Here is a 19,235-nt window from a genome sequence, read left to right as displayed (position 1 = left end):
TCCGCTTGCTATTTTGCTTTGTGCAAGTGGATTGTGCACTCTCTTTATGAACTGCCTGGTTGTTATTTAGGTCTTTTCTCTGCAAGTTTTAGTTCGCAGTGACACGATCCATCATGACTAGCAAAATGGGATCTTTAGCTCAAGAAAAGCATGTCAGTGGCAAATAATCAACAAAACTTGTATTTTCTACAGGCATAAAAAATTTGAAATCACTTCACCTTTAACTTTTAAGGTGTATTATTTACTGCTGCACCGACAATCATTTATATGATAGAAGAGGCATTTCGTTTATTTTGTTTTCTCTTATTATAAGGTCTAAGTGAGGTTGTTCATTATAAAGTTTACTGCAGCTCTACTGCAGCTCTTTTCACAGTTCATGGAAATTGCATCTTCTTGAGTCTTTGCCTTAGAAAAACCTGTCTTCTCCACTAGTTGTTTAGACTATACGAGTATACTTCTTGATTTGAGTTACACTAGTGTTCACGTGCCCAATCTTTCTTCTGTCTTTGGACTGTATAGAACAGTCTTCAAAATACCAAGGAACTAAACTGATTTTTTTAAAAAGCTATTTTAAGTGTTTCTCTCTCTTAAAATAAAAGAATGATTGCAATGCCTACTGTGGTCACAGTTTGACATGTTGATGTGTCACATTTGTCTTTTGATCTGTGTTACTGTATAGACAAAAACATCCCATTCTTTTTGGTCTTTTGAGAAATACAACTGCTGCTGTAGCCTGTTGTGAAATTAATTTTATAAATTTGCTTTCTATTAAAAGGCTGGATACCTAAGACAACAGGGGATATAATTAAAAACCCTTTAAAAAATAATGGACATAATAAAGTTAGCCAAGCAATTTCAGACATATGGTTTGTGTAATTGAGAAATAATGAAGTGATGCTTGTAGAGGTCCATGCTGGCAGCTGCTCTGAAATGCAATAGAGCATTTGCAAAGTTTAGAAAGACAGATAAATAGGAAGATCCTTGGAAGACAAAAAGTATTCACTCTATCTACCGATATAGTCAGAGCACATTAGGACTTGAAGGGGAGAGCGAAGGGAATGTTTCACTTGGCATGAAGGAGTGTAACTCACCCACACCCTTACTTCTGCAAACAATAGCTCAACAGCTCCGAGTACTTGGCAAGTTAAGCCATGCAGGCAGTAGGAGGTATAGAGATTATGTAATTCATCAACTATCTCCCATTTTCATTAAAATGGGTCAACACAGCTTGTATATAAAGTCCACTACAGGCCATATTTTCAGCTTTATCTATAATTGCCTTGTCCTGCTATGCTCAATACTTCTCAATACCTCCTGCTGCTCAATACTCAACACAGCTTTTTCTGGGGGTGAAAGGCTTGTATTTTATGGGCTTGGCTTCCCTTAAGAGAAGAGATTGGAGGAGGTTTGAAGACTCCAGAGCATGGCTGTCAAAGGCGGCTGAAAATGGTGCTAAGGAGGGAGAGTCAGATATGAAATGGAAACTTTTTGGGAAGAACTGGCTGCTCCTGGGCACATCCGAAGGAACTGCAGCCTGACCAGGGTGGTTTTGGGGAACGAGTGAATAGTTAGCGCATGGTGCCGATGGATTGGTACAGCCACCTGCTTGGCTTACACGGACCAGGAGAGCACTGAGTATGGGGCTCACATTTTGCTGAGTTTCTGTTTTCTCTGCATCTGTCATTTTCTATTATTTTCAAAGTTGCCTTTAAATAGAAGTAGAAGCTACCTTAAAGCCATATTGCCCCCTGCATTTATATTCTAGTATTGCTCTGAGCACAGAGATGAAATAAACCAGGATCAGGCTCGTGTTTTTCCTCTCCTTATCTCCCTTGCTCCTTTATATATCCCAAATAAGTGTGATCTGTTCACCTGTGACCCACTTTTATAGAGATATTTGCCTAGGCTTACGATCTGATAGCTTCTTAGTAATGACAGCTGACTGTTTTGCAAATCTCTTGTGTAGTATTTCTTGACTATGTATAAAGATTTCCTTCCTGCGATTTCTTTTTTGCTGTATTTTTTAAAGTCCCTCAAAAGTGTATCCATATGGCAGTTATTCCATTATCTACCTCCTCCTGATTTTTTAAGAGGATTGGCTGTGTACAACAGTTACCCTCCTGAGATTATAACTAACTTCTCAACTGTTTACTGGCCTTTATCTTTGGTATAGCCATAAAATAATGTTTAAAGGAAGTATACTCTGCAAAAGTTTAATTCATTGTGATTATTCCTGCTCTTTCAGAAATGAACAGCTGATAAATTCGCTGAAGCAGACCTGTGTGATGCCACATTTATGGAGTGCTTTCTCAGAGCAGAACAGTATGTTATAGCTTTAGCCACAAAGTGCAATCTAAAAATAATTCTGCTTTGCTCCAGAGACGTGTGTGGATTGATTATTTTTCTCCTTCAGAGGTGATTTAAGCTATTAAAAAGTAGGATGAGTTCAAGAAAGGGAAATGTGATTAGATCAGGTGGATTTGATCTTTATGAGCTTCCGGCTTTCTTGTAAGAATCGTTAGTTTTAGCTTTGAAATAAATCACTTATCACTTGCATATTTAATTAAGACTTTACTTGTGGCAAACAACTAATGTTGAAGTTTTAATGAGGAGTGGGAATGAAAAACATGACTGTCAGGTAACTTTAGTTAATCTTATTCAAGATGGAGCTGTAAGTGCTTAATGCAGCTGTTCATTTTCTTTGGCATTGAAAGCACATTTCACTTAGTTGCTACAGTTAGCAGCCAATCTAATAAAATACCTTCAGAACCTGAAGTTTAGATTCACGTTGTGCGCAAGGTGTGAACCCATAAGGAAACAGAACGAAACGGGCAGGCTGTTTCCTGAGCTGCCAGGCTTCATGGAAGGCCAGCACGTTCCCGATAAGGCGGCAGGCCTTGGTGATGCTCAGGGAAGGTGAGGGGCGGCTGCAGGGACCTGCTCTCTAGGGCTCTGTCTCACTCACTAGCCAGTTTCTGAGATGCCTCAGCCGTGATCCGCTCCGCCTGACCTCTGCCGTCCTGCAGCACGCCTCTCCTGCAATACGTTCTTTCCACAAAGGACAGCCCTTTAACCCCGGTTAATGCCTCTCCTGTCCACCTTTGGCAAAGCTTCTTAAATGACTGCCATTTCTTTGCTGTTGCCTCTTCCCAATACGCAAGTAGTCAAGAACGCCAGTGCCTCAGCTGGCCTTCAGTCAAGTCCTGGAAGCAAATGAGATTGTAATTACCTGTGAGATCTCTGGATTAAGTGCAATAGCAACATTGCTGCAATGACAGCAACGTTAACTGAATTTTTGAAAACTTTTAAAAATTTTAAATTAAATACAAAACAGAGGAATACTACAACTTGCACAGTGTATACTCTGTCATGGTTTGAATACTGAATGCATACAGTAGTTTAAGAATACAATACAGTCCCTGATTTAAAGTTTTTTAATGCTGACCCACAATTAAATCTTTAGTGTCTCTTAAATTCTCTTGAAGACAGTCCTAACTCAGTTGATGAAGTTGCCAAAGGTGGGCTGTAGGTTTTGGAAGCTGGCTAGAAAGCATCTAAAATGTCTGATATGGGAGGTTTTTTGAAAATGAGCAAAACCCCAAATCAGTTCAAAGTTTGTTAGCATCAATAACTCAGACGTAACAAAAAGTTTTCATATAAATTGTCATCCTTTGGTGTTTCCAAAATGAACCAGGCAGCACAAAGCTGGCAATAGTGCTGTTTCAGGCTGCCCACAGATGCAGGCAGCCAGTACGGTATGACTTTAAAAGGTTCTGTGCTTTTGAAGATTTCTTCATAACCACCGAAATTGTAAGCATGACTATACTATATTTAGGGATTGTGAAATAATTCTGAAATAATCCTTCACAAGGGATAAGAGAGTGGTAACAAGCCAGGGAATGCACACAGTGCATTTTGTCACCAACAGTGATTCATGTTTGGGATAGACCCAGAGGCTATGTCTAAATAGGGGACCTGGAATCACTGCCATACTTATAGGTCAAGAATTGTACTGGGGCTGTCTCCAGAGGAGATACAAATTGCTGACAGCGGTCCCACCCTTCTCCTGCGTCCACAGAAAATGGGGCAGATGAAGCACATTTAGTTCCCCAGTTTGTACAGTCCAGCAGTTAGATGCATAGCATGAATAAAACATTATCGTTCTCATGGATGTCTATAATTCTCATCATTTCATCTAACTGCGGAGTTATACTCAGGAATTTAATAGTAATACGTGTCTGATTTATTGTCCTGGCTGGAAGTCAATGGAAGGCAATCAGCAGCAAAAATGCCCATTAGTATTGGCATACAAAGAAGCTTTCACCAGTTGTGCTGCAAACCTAGTTTTCCCTTCTGAAGAACACCAGAGATACTCAAGCAGAACATTTCCAAATTAGTTGTAGCATTATTCAGAGAACAGAAGAATTTAAGTGAAGAAGAAAATCAGCAGTTGTCTTGGTTGTCTCTTGAATGGGAGGTTATCTTGAAAGAGACTGGCAATGAGAGTTATTAATTGTGGTTAGGGCTCTTTTGTGAGAAAGTTTATATAGTAAAATTTTGACTAAACTTTTTCTTTACAGATGAATGGGATTATTTTATCATAAAGTGCTGATAAAGCTGGAAACTACAATGAACGCTCACACCAAAACCATATTAGACACGGGTATTTTCTTGTATAGTGAAGAGGAAGGAACTGATTTTTTAAAATTTCCCTGTTTCCTGGGATGGGGATTCTGAACTTCCATATGTTTAGAGAAAGGCTTTAATAGATCAAGAGTTACACTACACAACAGGCAAACTAAATCACTTGCTCACACCCCACACATGGACATGCTTTGGGGAACATTCTTTGTTCTATTAAATGCTAATTTCTGCACACAGGACAATTTTTTGAGGGGCCAATTAGCAAATTGAGGGGTTTCTCTGGCTTTTATATTCCCAGTCTCAGTTCTGATTGCAAGTGAAATTTCTCCAGAAGTTGAACGCTCGCTTTCGCTCTCTCTTCCCTCTCATGATGTCACATTTTCGATGAGATAATGACTAAATGAAAACACTCACATTTCCAAGGAGACCAGCCAACAACGTTTCATACCAAGTAAAACTTGCAGATATTTATCATTCTTTCTCTGTTTCATCCTGATAAGATTGTGTTTCATGAAATGTTTTTCAGTGGAGCAAGGCCACGGGTGCCTGCTGTCCCACCAGCACGGTGCCCCAGAGAGACGGGGCTGCGCAGGAAGGATTGGGCCCAACACCGTCTCCTGGCTCCCTTTGCTTTTCTTCTCATCAACAAGCTCAGAAGTTCAAAGCCCAGTGCTGATGGTGGTGCACTTGTTTTTCCTGCTGAGTGAACATAAGATGGCCTAAAAAAAGGGAATCTTTCAGCGTAATGACATTATCTGGCAGGGTGGTTGACTACTGGGGAAAGAGCCCGTTACAGCTTTTGCTATCGTGTTTCAAAGTTTTGCCTCTTTTTCTCTCCCACCCTCCCAATAACAATGATGTAATATATTAAATTAAGTGGTAACAATGTATGAAACTGTGGTTATCATAAAATATTTACACCCCTGGAGTGTTGTAAACACACAGTGGAGCCCTAATTAACCATAGGTAGTCTACAATTATCCCATGGTAATTGCCCTAATTGGAATTGGCTCGTTATGGGAAATAGAATAGAATTTGTTTTCTGTTTAGTGCTGAAGAATAGAGTTGGCAATTAACTAAAGGCAGCAGCCGCTTCATCTGACTTTAAAAAATTAAATTGCCCTCTTAGAGCCTGTCACTGTTCCCACAATCTGAGCAGTTTTACAAACAAACCCAAAAATGAGATCCAGTTTCCAAAGTGTGCGTACTTTCATAACCTTCTCTCTGCATCAGCATTATCAATGAATCGGGTGATTAATAACCATGATGCACAGAGGTCCATGAAAAAAACAAGAAGGGCTATCCAAAGAACTCAGAGATTCACAAATCATTTGCTCTGTGAAGCTATTAGAGGAGTTGTGGCAGCAGAGAGAGAGCGCACACGCTTTCTTTTGCTATGGGAATTATTCAACAGTGGAGATGGAGAGGCTCTCCACCTTGTTAAAGCATGACAGGCAATATTTCTGATCAGGCTTTTCCTCCCCTGGCCGTTGGGAAATCTTGCAAGTGTAAGACCCTGGGCTATTTGCAAGGGAGCGATCCTACGCCTGCGGAGCTGTCGCAGGCTAACGGGACCCCTCCCATAGCCCAGGGCGCTTGGCAGTCACCCCAAATGCTCGCTCCCAGGCCCCTGCTAGCAAGAGGGTGCAACACTCGTGTGCAGGACACTGCGGGTGTACCCGTGTGAAGCACTAAACACGGCCAGTGCACAGGAGGGTGAAAATCCTGGCTCCCTTCCCAAGCATTGCCAAATGCTGGAAACAGTCAGGGATGTTTACGTCAGGCTAATAAAACTAGTGCCTCTCCTCCGTCGAGGCTGGCAGAGGAGCATGGGGAAGGACAGGTCACCCGCTGTCCGATACCATCCTGAACCAAAGCCGGGATGGGATTTCTGGACTAGACTGATCCCTGCTGGCCAAGGCTGCGGCCAGGCACACGGCTCTGCTGCTGCTCAGCTGAGTAAGGGTGTTGCTGTCCCCAAATGCCTGTCCCTGCCCCTCCTTCCCCACCAGGCAGCCCTGATCCCTCACACCCGCCAGCGTCAGGGTGCTGAGAGTATGGGGGGAGCAGGAACAGCTTTACCTGTGGCTGCTGCTGGCAGAAGAGGATCTGTAATTGCAGCCTGAGGACTGGGGACAGCACGCCGCCACTGTGAGGAATCTCCTGTTTCTAATTTTATTTTCCTATCTGCTCGTAAATGTCATGAAAAATTAAATTAAAAAAAGAAGTGTAGGGTGTTACAAAGTCCTGTCATAAAAATGTATCTTCTAAGTCATAAATTAATGATTTGTTTTCTCCGTCTGGTTTGCCTGATACAAACAGGAACAGTTTGCTTTTGCTAAGAGTGGCAATGCCTCTGCTGAAATGATCTTGTGGAAATAGGAAGACACAAGAGGAAAACATTCAAGTAGCCTGGATCAGTCTGCACACTGCTACAAACAGAAGGAAAGTGCACAAAAGGAAATATGACTTGGAGGGCAAACACATCTGGCATGTTATTGATTACTCTGTACCATACAACATGTCCTCAGCTGGTAAGTATGTAGCTGTTTTCCACAGTTCATGAAAACCCACTGGTTTTCGACTTTCCTCCTACAAGCATGCCCTGCCTACCTTTCTGTCATGTCTGTGACTTTCAATGTTCTTGGCTCCTCAGGCCATACTTTCCAGCGCTGTTTTTATTTTTTCCAGCAGTTACACTAACTGCCACCTCCAAAGGGGAAACTAGTATTGCCAGGTATGAATGAGGTTAACTGTGAAAAGCAAGAAAAGGAAGAAGATGGAGATATGCCTGAGCAGTATTTCTACAACACTTGCGAAAGGAAATACATCCTTATGCTTTGGAGACAGTGAACAAGGTGGCTTTCGGTCAGAGTGAATAACATACAGCCTGTACGTCTAGATAAATGATCTTTTTTTTCTTTATTGCAGAAATCAAATCTATCTAAATCACTTTTCTCTGTTTTTCAAGTATCTTGAAGTTGGATGCTAGCAAAAATTTGTGGCTAGATGTTAGCTGTTTGCCTGCGGTTATGCCTGGGAAAAGGAGGTAGGGCTACTGTACAGGGAGGTTGTTGGTGAGGTTTTCTACGTCTGCTGGTGGCTTTCAGAGGACCTTAGGACCAGCAGGGGGGGAAATATGTTGGTCTAATCAGGAGAATTAGCCTTGAGTCTTACCATGACTGTTGCTCCTCTTCCAGCCTCTAACCAAGGTATCTTGGGACTTTAGTTGTTGGAACTAAGGTGAGTGGAGTCATACTCAGGAAAGAGATGAGGTTATAGCAAACAGCATTTTTGCTTGTTAGGATCTCAGAAGGAAGAGAGAGCAAGAAAGGGCAAATCTCTGTGCAAAGACTAGTCATGGAGTGCATTGAAAAATTATGTCTGTCTTTCATAGAAATATTATAAAAATTGTAATTAAAAAAAGTATGCGCATGCGTGTCAAATTTAGCTTTTCATTGTTCTCCCTTAGCTCATCCACTTTTTTCTACCTCTTGTGTTGTCCCTTGTCTAAAGCAGCTTCGTTTCAACAGTCTTTTCTCTGTCAAAATCTTCTTTTGCACCCACACGTCCTCCAGCAGATCTCAGCACAGTGTCACTGGCACGAGACACCCTGATCGGGCTCCCCAAGGGATGGAAATCCCGGCCAGGTAGCTTCATTGCCAAGGAGCGCTGCAAAGTGATCGGTCAAATCAATCCCCTCCTGTTGTGTTGTCCAAGATGTTTATGTTTTTATGAAGGAGCCAGTTGACTTAGTGAGTCTCTGTTTTTAGGTTTGTGCTAGCAGCTCTTGGGAATTTACATTGAAGATGGAGATGAAAGGATGTCTGTCAAGGTGAAGGTCTGCATATCCAAAATGGAGTTGGCTTCCTGGCCAGTACTCCCACAGGGACTGCAGACACGCAGTTTATGAATGGTGTGGATTGTCACAAGAGCCTAAATACATTCACTTGATAGTTTTTCTATTTGCTTGTTTTTGAAATACCCAAAGTTTTTTAGCTTGGACAGGCATCAGTTGCATTTTATGAGCTTGTCCCCCTTCAATGTTGAGTAATGTACACAGAGAGATATAATAGCAAAGAGGGAAAACCAAACACAATGTCTAGAAGACTGCTCGGAAACGTCTATAAACCAGAAAGAGGTTTGGATAAAATGTCTAGATGAACATAGCCTCCTTTGGGATTGCATAGCAAAGGGCAGTGCCATCCAGAAATTTTCACACCAGTTCTCTACAAGGTAATTCTGATTCTAGAAGGGACCTGGTCGTCACAGCATGACCCTGCCTTGGTTCACTACCCTTCCTAAGCAGCAGGAGGTTATATTTGCATCGATAATCTCCTTGCTCGCTTGGCAATAGCCTTCTCCAACATCCAGTGTTAAGGGTTACTCTGGGCATCTTTACATGGTACTGCATTGTGCTATATAAATATAATATTTTTTTTCTTTTGAAATAAACGCAACTGCTTAATAATTGCCAAGAGGACATTTAGGTTTTGCTTTTTATTTTGAAATATAAATAGATGCTTCAGTTCTCTAGTCTAGTAAAAAATACCATCTTTTTAATGGGCTCAGACATGTTGTTAAATCATTTTAGATGTTACCACTGTATTCCCATTTTTCCTTAAGTTATTCATTTGTTCCAGCACTCCTTCTTTTGGCAAGAAACTCACTTGCATAAGCTGTTGGATCAGCTTTTCACTGGTTTTGAACTCAGTGATTTTTTGCTTCAGCAAAAAGAAAGAGCTGAGTAAAAGAGTTTGTAGTTTAGAAGTATTTATTCTCCTTCAGGATTTTGGGTGTCCATTAACTCCAGCAGGAATGGAGATGCTTAGCACTTTGCAGCAGTGACTTGCTAAACCAGAGATGCTTCTGTAACTTTGTCCAGCTTCCAAGGAGCTGTGCTGCTGCAGTGTCATTCCCACTTGTCCTCTGTTTCTCACCCTGTGCTTTTCTGACTTTTTTTTTTTTAAGCAAAGGCATTGGTTTTCTTGGAAGGAGCTGCAAAACCTACCCCTCCCTCCGCCACAAACATCCTACAAGATGTAATACAGCTAATTTCTCAGAAGTGTGCTTATTCTTTTTAGTGGGCAAATAAAGTACTGTTAATCACTAGTGGGTGTTTTAGGTAAATGAAAGCCAACCTGATGAGTGAGTGATGCCCGGCAGGTGAATTCGTTGATTCTTTCAGTTGTTAGTTGTTAGTTGACATTGCTTGCAGCAACTCCTTCCTTGCTTTGCTTGCGTAGAGTACTAGGGAAATTTGTAACCAACAAGGAAAATATTTATTAAAATTATAATACCACAATAGCTTAAGAAATTTTTACCTTCTAGGGATTCATTCTAAAGCAGTACATTACAATGGAAAATGCAGTCCTCTGCAACAGATACTGCAGTAAAGAGAACCTTGAAGTGCTCTTGAAAGCTCTCAGTGATTCCTCTTACGGAGCGTGTTGAATATAATGACGGTGATAAGTGATTCACATTGCTCTGTCTCATAGATATCAAACTTAATGGCACAGCTGGCTCTGTGGGGTTTTGTAACACTTCTGCTCACCTCGGTAGATCCAGGTTCCAGATGGAAAATTTAAATTCTGTGAGAGAGTCCATGTGAAAACCTTGTGTCCCTGAAGCCAGGCTGAGTTCTGTCTCCAGCTTCTCAGGGGACAATTGTTTCATGCTTTCATCTTCAGGAGATTTCAGTCTTAATGTGAACTTGATTCCAGGCTTTAGACATCCTTTACAGCCTACAAGACATGAGGATAAAAATTTGGATCTGATCTGTTCTCAGCCAATAGCTCACTTCTCTCTTGATGGCTGTTGAACATAGTCCACTGGATGCAACTCTGTCTCAGGAAGTCCCTATGCTAACAGTTGCTAGGAGCTGAGAAGGCAAAACAGGGGAAATACAACTCAAGACACGTTACTTACAGCCTTGTCCTAAGTCTCCATTGCTGACACCGTTCAGGACAGTCTCCTGGGATGAATGGATCTTTGCTCTAACCCAGCGGGACTGTTCCTGTGTGCTTCCCTGGGTAAACAATCCAACTTCTGTGCATCTCCATTTCCAGGTCTAGAAAATGGCGATAATTCCTCACCTTGACCATGCGTACATGACAGGCAAACCAGGGCAGACTTCTAATAATACTCAGGCATCCAAAGTGGCAAACTATCACATAATAGGGTTTTCAAAAGAACACAGGTATCTAACTTCCCTTGGAGTGAACCACAGTTCGAACGCTTGCTGCTCAAACAAATAGGGCTCAGCTCCTGAGGGTTGTGTGAAAGGGGTCTGCACGAAGCTTTGGCTCTTTTGTCTTGCAAACACAGATGAGATCTTTTTTTTCCCCTTAAAAATGAGACTACTTTTGTTGGAGTTTTTCACTGAAATGAAGATTTATATACACAGGCTGAAACAACACCACCTTTTCATTTGCCTACCATTGCTCCATACAGTTAGCTGACTTTTCAAGAGGTTTAAAGATTAAGATACTTTAGTTTGCAACTCCCTTTCTTTTATCAAGTCTTGATCACAAATGCAGCTTTATAAAGGCATCTGGTTGATATGATTCAGAATGCATTTTACAAAACCACTTGGCTCTGTGGAGAGAATTGATTTCTTTGTCAGCGAGAGTGATCGACAGTCAAACCCACATAATCTAAAAGGAGATGCAGAGTCAGGATCTGACAGTCCATCACAACAGACCTCTCGAGTTAGTGAAGTCCTGTGCAGGAACCCTGCGCTGAGTTAGTGAAGTCCTGTGCAGGAACCCTGCGCTGGGCTCACTGATGGGGGCAGGCATTTAATCAGGTGATGAAGGCATGTTATGAGACAACGTGACGAAGATGGCCCAGGGAGACCGTGTGCCGTGGGAGAGGCTGTTGCTGGAGCATCTGTCTCTTGAGTGGTGCCCGTCCCTGGCTGCGGTGCAGCCCCCCTTGCCTAGGGAAGCCAGGCACCAGGCACAGCTGCTCAGAGGCCCTGGCCGGTGGGTGTGAAGGGGAGTACAGAAATGAGTCTTGTGATCATGTGTGGGACTCGATGGGTCTGGCACCACCTCAAGCAGATGTTCTTGGTCCCTGTTTCAGTGGGCTGAGCTGGAAAACAGCACCAAGCCTTGGCTCAGCAAGGCTCTCTAAGCTCTACTGCGAGCGTGGCCAAGTCCTGTGGAAGTCGATTCACAGTGCTAGAGTCTTCACTGGAGCCTTCATCTTGGACAACTGTTCAGAAACCTGGATGAATCATGTTACCAGTGCTAAGCATTGAATCATACACCTACCAAATCTGTCAGCAACAAAACTTATAGGTAAAAAATAAGTCGGTACACCTCTTCAAAATGTTGGCAGCATTTTATCAGGGTAAGTATTTGGATCTTATAACCATATGAGCTTTCCAAAGTATTAATTTAATTGCACAGCCACCTTCTTATCTAATTTGCCCCTAGCCATATCTTAAAAATGATTTAAACTTCAAAGACGATAGTGATCCCACATGCACAAAGACACTTGGAAAAACTATTTCTTTGAAATGTAACTGATTACAAACTAGTGTTGATTGCCTGTGCTTTCCTTGCAGCATTAGCTTTTCTGTGGGCATGGAGCGCTCTTCTAATTTGTCAACTGCTACCACTATTTAGGATCAGTTAAGCTTTCTCACATTAATTAAAAACTGTAATTAAATAACCCAAAAGCCCCTCACTATGACTCAGTCTCAGAGTGTGCATCTGGCCCTTGTTTGAGATGGAGGGGGGAAAAAAAGTGAAGTTATGTCAGAAATTTCCGGGATGTTTTCTTTTGATTATCCCATAAAGGCACTCTGCTGAAATGGTAATGGCTGGGAAATAAAAGAGAGACAGACATCTTTCACTGAGGTGGAAAGGACTGTGGTAAATCTTTCTGCTTATGTTGCATTTTGATCTCAGAGTGCGGTACAGGACTAACAGATCATGAACAGAAGGTGCAAAATAAATAGTCTTTTAAAATATCTTTTAATTATAGCCCTGTAAAAGTCTTAGTGAACTTTATTTAAAAAGATTTCTCCTTGAGGAGACGTGCACTCCACTCTTACTCTCCCATATTGACACAAAAGGGGAAGACGAGCATTAAAGAAGCAGATTTACTCTTCCAAGTGGTTACCACTGCATTTAATAGCTGTATATTTATATATTTTAAAAGATTAGGGTGTAGCTTCTGAGTACATTTGGGAAAGAAAGAAGAGCTCTGTGCATAAGCTTTATCATATTGCACAAGATGTGTCTCCGCTAATTAAATTTGGCCACTTTTATGTTGTTTTAGTGACCACATAAAACAGGGAGGGTAGGATACCTCAACTTCTGTCTCCTGATGGAGATGACATACATGTTGTAGCTAAAGCTTTCTAACAATTAAACTGTCCTGATCGTAACATAGAGATATATTTCCTCATAACTCCCCATCTAGATTCCATGAGAGCTGTTCAAAAACATTTGTTGAACAGCTGTCTCTAGAAAGAAGAGTGTGCTAGTGAAATGTATTTCTTAAATTGATACAGATTTCAGTGGATTGCTGTTTGGAGTTATTTTTAGAGAAAAAAGGTTTTGGAGTGAAAAATTTATCACTTCAAAATACACTTTGTTTTTCTACAAAAAAGAGGTTCAAAATGGTGTTTATTGAGCTGAAAATTTGAAGTCATACAAAGTAATTTTTTGAAGGAGGGAATATTTTGTGATAACTGCTGGCTTTAGAGTTCAATTTAGTTTGAAAGAAAAAAAGATTATCTTTTCCGTGACAGAAATCCCCTTTTTATCAGCTCAAGATTCTTATTTCTGTCATGGTAGATGGAAATTTTTTTTTCTTGATCAAAGCAAAAAGGTAATTGCTTTGTTTATTTACCTTTCATTTATTCCTATGCTGTAAACATGTTCAATTGAAAAACATAGCTCCCTTATTAAGAGGCTGTGATCCCACTTGTGAAATCATAGAGTCATAGAATTACAGAATGGCTTGGGTTGGAAGGGACCCTTACTTACTTACTTACATCTAGTCCAACCCCCATGCCATGGGCAGGGACATCTTCCACTAGATGAGGTTGCTCAAAGCTTTGTCCAACCTGGCCTTGAACACTTTCAATGATGGGGCATCCACAACTTCTCTGGGCAACCTGTTCCAGTGGCTCACCACCCTCATTGTAAAAAATTTCTTCCTTATGTCTAATCTAAACCTACCGTCTTTCAGTTTAAAACCATTACCCCTTGTCCTGTCACTACAGGCCTTGGTGTCTCTCCGTCTTTCTTATAAGCCCACCTTTATATATCGAAAGGCCGCAATAAGGTTTTCCTGGACCCTTCTCTTCTCCAGGCTGAACAAGCCCAACTCTCTCAGCCTTTCCACATAGGAGAGGTGCTCCATCCTTCTGATCATTTTTGTGGCCTTCCTCTGGACCCGCTCCAACAGGTCGATGTCTTTCCTGTGCTGAGGACTCCAGAGCTGGATGCAGTACTCCAGGTGGGGTCTCATGAGAGCGGGGTAGAGGGGGAGAATCACCTCCCTCGACCTGCTGGCCATGTTTCTTCTTATGCAGCCCAGGATAAGGTTGGCTTTCTGGGCTACAATCGCACACTGCCGGCTCATGTCTGATTTTTAATCCACCAGTATCCCCAAGTCCTTCTTCATAGGGCTGATTTCAATCCATTCATCCCTCAGTCTGTATAGATATTGGGGATTGCCCCAACCCAGGTGCAGGACATTGCAGTTGGCCTTGTTGAACGACGTTGTTGATCAACCCATCCAGAGACCACAACACAGCAGCATTTAACCTGTAGCTGAAGCCTAAGAATCAATGGCCCTGAGAAAGCCAGAATGCGTTAGGATTGCCAACCAGGTGCTGAACAGTCTGTTTGCTACTTCCTAAAGTACAGTTCTCACTGTCTGTACAAATGCCTAACATGCAAGTTAATGCTGGGCAGGTGGATACTTTGACAGAAAAATAAATGCATCATTACTCTTCCCTCTTCCCCAAGAACACTGACAATGACAACCTGTCCTCCCCTGACACATCTGGCCTGGTGAGTTTTTGGCAAAACCTCTCTCAGGCACCCTAAAGGCTAGATCTTGACCTAGCAGCCTAGCTTCCCAGACAGGAAAACAAATAAGGGGAGAGGAATTGCAGAGCCACAGAAATGTTGGATGGAAAGAAGCCCTTACGGCCACCTAGCCCAGCCTCCTGCTCAGAGCAGGAATACTGCTAGTGCCAGATCAGCTCTGTTATGGTTTTGTCCAGCTTAGTCCAGAAGGCCAGAGATATCACCACCACTTTGGACGGCCTGACCCAGTACTGCACTATCTTTCTATTAAGTTTTTCTTAACAACCAACTTGACCAGCAAATTGTGCCAGTTGCCCTTGGTCATGTTATCTGTCTCACAATACTAAGAGGGATTTGGTCATCATCTCTGTAATTGACCTCCAAGTAGGCTGCCATTACAGTGTCCCTTAGCCGTCTCTTTGCCAGCCTGAGTTGCTGCTCACAAGAAGGGAAGAGCTGGTGGCAGTGGTGGTCACCCAGGGCAGCAGGACCTCCTGCAACAACCATGAGACGCTGGAGGTTGGGGTTCAGAGGAGGGCTGGAAGGTGAGCAGCAGAGTTGGGACTTCAGGCTTTGGGGGCAAAAATGGGGGCTTATTCAGGGATTGCTAGGCATGATCCCCTGGGGAGCTGCTGTGAAGGAGAAGGGTGCCCAGGATAGCCATCTGGTTTGTAAAGTAAATGGCCACAGATCCCACTTCAGCATCCCAAGTGTTCCTTCCCTGTGCTTTTCCCTCTGTGTGGTACTGAGCTAGAGGCTCACTTCCAGTTTTATACTGGAGATCTACACAGTGAAAGAGCTCCTTAGCACAGAGCGTGACTGCTTCCCCTCTTCTTCTCTGCGGGTCTCTCTGCCTGATCAGCCTGTACTCATCCAGAACCATGCTCCAATTGTGGGTGCAGCATCCCACCATGTCACCACCATCCCAGTCCTGTTGTAGACCTGCCACTGCACCTGGACTTGTGGGTTCTTCTGTCATCCAGGCTTTGCACATGAGCTCTGTACAAGCAATAGAAGAAAGCCTCTGAATGAACTTCCCCTCTGAGCAGGAATACAAAAGTCCCTCTGGGGGCCTTCTCCGTTGCATATCTCCTCCATTTGCAGCTTCTCTTTCATCTCTGGACTTCAGCCCCTGTTCCCTGGTGAATCTAGTTTAAAGATCTCAGCAGTTCAACAAACATGGCCACAAAATTCTTCTCTCTCTCTTGGTCCAGTGGGTCCCCTCCCTTCTCAGCAGTCCTTGCTCATAGTCAGACAAGACAACATGGTGAAGGAAGCTGAATCCTTGCTAGTGATCCCAGCTGTGCAGTCAGACACTGGTCTGCCAGTTGTGTCTGCTCCTTTCAGGGCCTGCCCCTGTGACTGTAAGGATTAACGAGAACACCACTTGGGCCTCCGATCTTCTCACCCTTCCCCCTGAGGCTTTATGGTCACCTTTAATCTGCTCAGGGTTTTCTGTGGCTGTATCACTGGTACCCATGTGAATGAGCAACCAAGAGGAGCAGTCTGGCATTTGCCTGGGCCTTGGCAATCTCTCTAGAGTATCATGGATCTGAGCTCCCGGCAAAGCTGCTCCAGAACCAATTCTGCTGGGATGATAGGTCTGGCTGGCAAAGGGGTGCTTCTCCTTCCTACAGAAGGGGGTCACTGGTCACTAACATTTGAAAAATCATTCTGATAGTGTTGGTCCTAATCTAAAGAGAGAGATGTCCAGCCCTGAGCCTTCCCCCAGCAGGACTTGTTCCTGTTCTGTTGCAAGTGGATGTGAGAATGAAGCCTTCCTCCTGGTGAATGAAGTAATGAGTTTCCAGCTTCCCCTGTCCTGAGAGTCTTTGTCCTTTCTTGCCTTGGTCATGTCAACCTTTTTGTTCTCTGTTTTCTAGGAAGCAGGAAACTGGACGTGTGTTCACTCTGCCTGTCTGCAGGGTTCCTCACTTGGCAGGGCACCCCTTGTGCTACCCCCGTCTTCCTGGCACGGTTCACTCGTGAACATCAGAATCACCTCACGCTGCTCCTCCCATGCTGTTGACTACGAAAAAGGAGAACTTGACATTTCGTCCAACTCTCTGTGAAATCTCTGCACATTTACTTCTGTGTAGACTAAAGGAAAGAAACACATGTTCTGTGCTTGATCTGCTCCCTTCTTCCCATGCAGGTAGACTGCAAGAACTAGAGAAGGGGAGGACCAGAGAAACACTGCTCTGGAATGGCAGTAGACACAGGGAGTCGTGTAAGCACGATCTGGACTACGATGAGTCCACTGAGTGCGATCTGTGAAAATTGGTATCGCCTCTTCTCCATTAGCTCTGAAGGCAGTTAACTGCAAGGTTGAATTCCTCTAAGATTGTCAGATGTAGTCATTTGTCCACCATTTCCAGCAGGCAGGAGTAGCTACACTTGGACAGGAAGGCAAAACCATGATCCAAAAGAGGAGAAGGGGATTTTGGTAGTAGTGTGAAGTACTTCTAAAGAATGTGCTTTGTGAGAGATTTATTTTATGAAATGAGATTTCTGTTTCCAAATTATAAAAGCCATAAAAAGTTATTAGAAAATGCAAAGCTGTGTACAACAGCTTCAGAGGCACTTTGTCTAATTGATGTGCATGTATGGGAAGAGATGAAGTGCATCTTGTCCTTGCAATCACTATTTTTCAGATGGGCCAGTCCTTTCTGGAAGTTTTGGACCCAAATACAGCATGTTATTTAATCACCTGAAGGTTCCCGGTGGCAAGGACAAGAGTTAAAGCAAAAACACGCCGGAGCACCTGGATCCTAGTGACACCACGGTGGTCTGAGAGGCCTCTGCTGAGCGCACGTGTCTCTGCTTCTGGAAATGGAGGAGCAGGCGGGTGGTGGCATGTCCTCATTGCATGGTTGAGGGTCAAGTTGAGAAACCTGAGTCACGCTGAAGTGAACAGCTACATCCAAATCATGCAGCACAGTGTCACGTGGAGGTGCCAGCTGATGCCAAAACATACTCTGTCCATATGAAAAGACCCCTGCTCTCCACAAGGCTGATTAGCTCAAGCACAGCTCTAGGCTAACACAGGGGCAACCTACACTGCCAGAGCTAGCTCTGCTTATGTTAATTGGGGCTAAATCTGTCTGTTATGCTTTATTACAGCATGTAGACATATCCTCTCATTTTTTTGTGTATGTATCTCTGATAGCATTCATTAAAACCGCCCATGCCTGTCTCCTGGTGAATTTTAGCAGTTTCACATTTTAGCTGAAAGTCAGAATTCAGGATAAAAGGAAGCCATAAATAGGCAGAGTAGGGACTTTCTATTGAGCAGCCCATGCAGTCTTCTACTATGGACTCTTTGCAGTTTTTCTAGGCATATCTTTAGGTTTTTGGTTCCTTGCTTCTCAAAATCCCTGCACTAAAATGAATGAGCCCACTGATGTTCCAGTTACTCAGCGTGTATCTGCGTTGACCACCTTTGCAGCTAGATCAAATTTTTGCCAAAATCTCCTCATCTGTGTACTGAAAAATATCTCTGCTGAGAACTGTTCAAAACAGCTGAATATACAGCCAAAAACACATAGTCAGTCCATGGCCCAAGCCTCTTTCTAAATTGGACAGACGAGAGAGAAAACAAGATAATGGTCTTTTTACAAGTCTGTGCAGCCTCTTTACAAACATTGATTCTATGTTTCTCTCAATGAACAATTAATAGCAATAGATTTCAGAAACATGTTCTGCAGTGGTATAAACTAACATTGCAGCAGACATGAAAAAGCAAACTTATTTCTTTCTCAATGGAGAAGTACTGTAAGAAATAAAATCCTGTCTCAATCTATAAAAAGAGTTTCCTTGCAAGTAAGACCTCTGACATCCGATCATCTCAAACATTTGTATCAAAAAAACTGTTTCAAATTTCTACCAGTGCTCTGCTTGAAGTATATTTGGATAACTTGTGAAGTTTGCCTGTTGATGGCTACGCTATGACCGACTGTCACTGATCTGGCCAACTAAGCAGCCTAATTCTTGGATGGAGGCCCAGGTGGAAGCCCTGAGTAAGGTAAGGAGAGGAAAGTTTGAGTGAGATTCAAACATTAGATATCTGCAGTTCAGACGAGTACATCTTACCAAGGCCCTTTTGAAGCAATAGACACTCTGTGTGATTCACCTTGCACAGGGTGAAAGAGATTGTGCGCTAGAAGCACCCAGGGCTGTGCAGACGTAGACATCTGCATTTGATGAGATGAGCACCAACCTTGGCAACCATGGAAACCAAAGTCACAGAAAGACTTTGGTCCCATTTTCACTACTGACATGAACTGGGAGGAGGGCCTATACAGGAGAAGCTACATTCTGCTTGTCATAAGTGGTTAGATCTGTGCTTGAAGGCTGTCGGATATTAATTAAGTACACAGATTACAAAAGAAAACAATGAATGATGCTTGACGCTCCCAGGGTCTGAATTTCAACCAAGGGTTGGGATAAGGGCTACAGATGCTGTTCGGCACCCTGCTACACCCCAGGCTACCACCTCAGCTTAGCAGTTGATAGGATTTGCAGAAATGCATA

At 43.0% G+C, this 19,235-nt stretch overlaps 1 long non-coding RNA gene across 1 annotated transcript in view; it reads left to right on the top strand.

Annotated features, from left to right (window-relative positions):
* LOC142418925 (uncharacterized) overlaps window positions 1-18,488 on the top strand; it is a 61,680-nt gene extending 43,192 nt beyond the window's left edge. The window contains exons 2-3 of the long non-coding RNA XR_012778452.1: window positions 6,967-7,178; window positions 16,586-18,488. This is a non-coding gene — a long non-coding RNA (uncharacterized LOC142418925). The remainder of the gene's footprint in view (window positions 1-6,966; window positions 7,179-16,585) is intronic.
* Window positions 18,489-19,235: the final 747 nt, after the last annotated feature.

This window comes from Mycteria americana, chromosome 1 (assembly GCF_035582795.1).
Source record: "Mycteria americana isolate JAX WOST 10 ecotype Jacksonville Zoo and Gardens chromosome 1, USCA_MyAme_1.0, whole genome shotgun sequence".
In the NCBI taxonomy this organism is placed as follows: Eukaryota; Metazoa; Chordata; class Aves; order Ciconiiformes; family Ciconiidae; genus Mycteria; species Mycteria americana.
The sequence above is the reverse complement of the archived record's forward strand: the minus strand, read 5'-3'. Positions and strand labels throughout refer to the sequence as shown.